The sequence below is a fragment of the Hippocampus comes genome, unplaced genomic scaffold (assembly GCF_001891065.2).
Source record: "Hippocampus comes isolate QL1 unplaced genomic scaffold, H_comes_QL1_v1.1 scaffold56, whole genome shotgun sequence".
NCBI lineage: Eukaryota > Metazoa > Chordata > Actinopteri > Syngnathiformes > Syngnathidae > Hippocampus > Hippocampus comes.
The window spans coordinates 1,610,003-1,613,939 of NW_017842056.1; the positions used below are offsets into that span (position 1 = coordinate 1,610,003).

General features: G+C 43.0%; 1 protein-coding gene across 2 annotated transcripts in view; it reads right to left on the minus strand.

Annotated features, from left to right (window-relative positions):
* The window catches only part of vangl1 (VANGL planar cell polarity protein 1), a 26,595-nt gene extending 23,012 nt beyond the window's left edge, over positions 1-3,583 (minus strand). The window contains exon 1 of one of the 2 annotated variants that reach the window (XM_019860725.1): positions 3,430-3,583. The gene's annotated coding sequence lies outside the window, so the exon portion shown is untranslated. The remainder of the gene's footprint in view (positions 1-3,429) is intronic. The other variant, XM_019860727.1, reaches the window with a different exon arrangement.
* Between the last annotated feature and the right edge of the window lie 354 nt (positions 3,584-3,937).

Genomic DNA, 3,937 nt, shown 5'->3' on the forward strand with positions numbered 1-3,937 from the left:
CCATGGCCCCGTACTGAACTGTGATTCCAGGTGCTTTCCAAAACAGACGTTTTGCACAAAGAATTAGGACTGTCATAGTCTAATCTTCTTAGAATCGCTCATCCCATCAATTCATCGATTAGTCAGATACTATTTTATTCTAAAGTGTATTACAAAACCTTATTTTTTTCCTCCAGATAACTCTTTACAAATAAATTATTTTTCATTTAGTGTTGTTTTGTAATTTAAAAAAAAAAAAGCTATTCAAGTTTGTGCCACAAGAGGGATTGATGTAATTGCCAACCTCTTTGAAATTGATTCAGTTACTGGTTCGGTCATGGTTTTTACAAACTAAAGGGAGATGCTTGGAAATGTCTAATTTTGATTAAAACACAAATAATAATCAGTCTGTGATCATGAAAGACTCCAGAAAAATCAGAGAATAATTAGTGTTGAGATAGCACAAAAATGTTGCCCACTCGGCATCCGGTGAAGCTTGGTCAACCTGGAAGGGGGATTCCCCCAAATGCGGCCCCTTCTCAAGGTTTCTCATTCTTCCCCCCAGGTTTTTTTTTTTTTAAAGTGCGGGTGGGGGGGAGTTTTCCCTTGCCCTGCTAGGGGTTAAGATCAGGGGGTGTCGTTAATATTTTTCAACTGTGCGCCTGTGAAGCTTTTTGAGACTCTTCCGTGATGAAGAGCTATCTAAATAAATTTTAAATTAAAAAAATCAGAGGATTTGGACAATTTTAAGTTAAACAATAGCTTTTAACAATTACTTGATGATTAAAATAGTTGTCGCTTAATTTGACAATTAATTAGTTGTTGATTAACTACAGTAATTAATTTTGAGGAAAATGTATTAATTATTTATGGGGGTGGGGTGAGTACACACCAAATACGATACAATGGATGTCCTCCGTTGTTGTCCTTTGTTTACAAGTGACCCAGTCCTCCACTTGGAGTTGACTGGCGACGTAAGACTGTCACCGTGCTAATCATACGATTGATGGAACTGACTTCCGAGGCCCTTAAACTTGACATGGTGCAAAAGGCTAATTTATGACCGCTGTCAAATAGTTTGAAGTCACTGGACCTCAGTATCGTGATCAGCTCATAAGCTTTTAAAGACCAAACAGGGCGGAAAGCACAAATACGATAAAGGAGGAGCATCTCATGAATAACAAAGAAGGGTCTGTCGTGTTTCAGATTTCACAAAAAAAAGTCATTCATCTGTTTTCCATGTTGTGGAATCAAAGACAAAATCTTCTGACAGCATTACTTAAACTGTAGCAGTTGACTTGCAATGGCAAACTTCGGCTGCCTCGACTATCACGGTGTGTCTGCAAAATAGTGACTTTCCTCGAGTAAACATCAAAGCTCCATTGCAGATGCAGTCACGAGACAAGCAGCAGCATGAGGAGAAGGAGCGCACCGTGTCACATGTTTTACGTGTTGATGTTCACGGCAGAACAAACGAGGGTTGTGACTGCAGTGGAATTGGACTGGCATTCCAGAAAGTCACCGAATTCAACCTCCAGTTGGGCACGGACCACACTCCAGCACCGGAAGGCCGCAACCGGAATCGAACCCTGCACCTCCGCATTGCAAGCCCGACGCGCTAACCAGTCGACCACTGGCCCTAATTGGCAACTAATAGATTAGCAAACGTGTCAACAACACATGAACTTAAAATGATCCAAATCCTCAGAGTTTCAATTTGTCAACACTCAATATTCTCCGATTTCTTTAGTCCTCCAAGAAAGCAGACTTCTTCGTGTTTCATAAGGATGGACGATAAGTACCGGACAGATAACTCTCTGACTGACATTGAAAAAAAAAATTGGTCTGATATCAACAAAACTGGACCACGAACAAGCGGCACTTCAAATACACCAATATTGGTCTGGGTACCGTCACTTTCAAAGTGTCACATGGCTGGATTCTGCTGCCTCGTGTAGCACGTATATATGGCACAGCCAGCACCAGAACTCTACAATGTTGGGACTATTATGCTCACTGCACAGGTTGATGCGGCAATAGCTGGATGAGCACTCCAGCACGCAAAAGATGACTGACACCTGGATTCGGAGGCCTGGGATGTTAGCATACGTTTCAGCTGGCCATAAGAGAGACTGTGCTGAGGCAGACCACATATGACCCCCCCGACCCCCTGTATTTTGGTCATGTCGCCATCAAACGCAAATGTAATATCAAATGCATTCCTTTGCAGATGAGAGAATTTGAAGTTTCATATCACGCTGGTCATAGTTAGAAATTGTAAATAGCGGGAAGCCAAAATAATTTTCAGGCGTGCAAGTCAGACTTGACTTGATTTACGATTTGCTTAAAACAATTGCCGACTTGACCCGCTTGAATTTTTGGGAGGACTTGACAGACTTGATTTTTGCCACATTAACTTGGGAAACTTGAAATTCATCACTTGAAACTTGCTTCATATTGGTACCTTCGGTATATGACTTCGTCCCACCTCTGCCCCGCTGTCATCACGCGGTCCGCTAAAGTTCGAGTGACTTCATGGCGAGACAAGCAATTAAAACATCAAATTCCCACAATGTCCCCTTTTTAGCTTGCCCTCACGAGAATCAGAAACTATCCACACGTGCTTCTTAAAGTTAATCATTTCGGCATTACTTTGGTACATTTCTCAATGAGAGCCTGTGAATGGAATATCCCGAGACGAACTAACAAGAGTGTACAAGATACACATTTATATGCAACCTTCATTCTTGGACAAGCTATGACTTTCACTTCACTGCGAGAATAATAGATGAATGGATGTTTTATTTCAGCTCAACTCTCTCGATATTTAAGGCAGTCCGCTCTCGACTTTGCTATTTTCATGGTGAGGCGTGACATGTCTCGAACTGAACGACAAACGATAACGATATGCCGACTGTCTTTCATTCGGACTGTTTTTGTTCAACATAGTTCATATACTGGCGTAGTGAACATACAGTAATATGTATCACTCCGCTGGTTGCATTTCAGCACTAATAACTGTTGTCATGTATCCCTGCGCTGCTCACACTTTAACAGCTGAGTCCCCGAAACGGGGAAATAAGCTCACATTCACCAAACAACATTACTACAAGCGAAGCCATTACAGAAAAAAAAATACAAACATTAACTCCTTCATAACAATGTGACATGTCGAAGATGCAGGGTCATGGTTTCGGCTTTGGTTAGTGCGTCAGTCTCGTAAAAATCACACAGGTAGATGACAAAGGCGTGTCTTTTCCTATCAACGACCAAGTAACTTTCTACATTCGCGCGAGTTATGGAGCTAACATACACAAACACTCATGTCGTCAACAGCAACGGAGACAGGAAGACTCTCACGCAGAGACCTTCACACCCCACTGAGCTAACTTGCTAATTAATTAGCTCATCACAAACGTGCAGCACAAGCGTCATTGAAGTGAAGCTCACCTGTTGTGGGGAACAATCTCATTCCTGTGCTTGACTTGACATCCAGAGGTTGTAAAACAGTTGGGCTACAAGAGGGAAGCAGCCCTTGCTAACAGTAGGGGGTGGGGGGGTCACACCGCCACTTTGGAATGTTCAGCGGCAGGGGCTGGCAGCACCGCTGGGGTGGAGTGAGGCGACCGGCCGCTAGGAGGTGGTCGCTTGCTCGAAAAGATCGAGAAGTGGGTCCTTTTCTCCCAGTGGTGTCCAAACTTTCTCTTCCGATTGCCACATTCAGGAAAATGGGAGGATGCAAGAGCACTAATTACGATGAAATCAACACGTTCTTGCTTCGTTTATTTTTCTAGACTTAATATTCAACAAAATGGGAGTTTTCATCCTTCCATAAGACATAAGACCTCTTCCTCCTCTGCACACGCTCTCTCTCTCTCTCTCTCTCTCTCTCTCTCTCTCTCTCTCTCTCTCTCTCTCTCTCTCTCTCTCTCTCTCTCTCTCTCTCTCTCTCGCACTC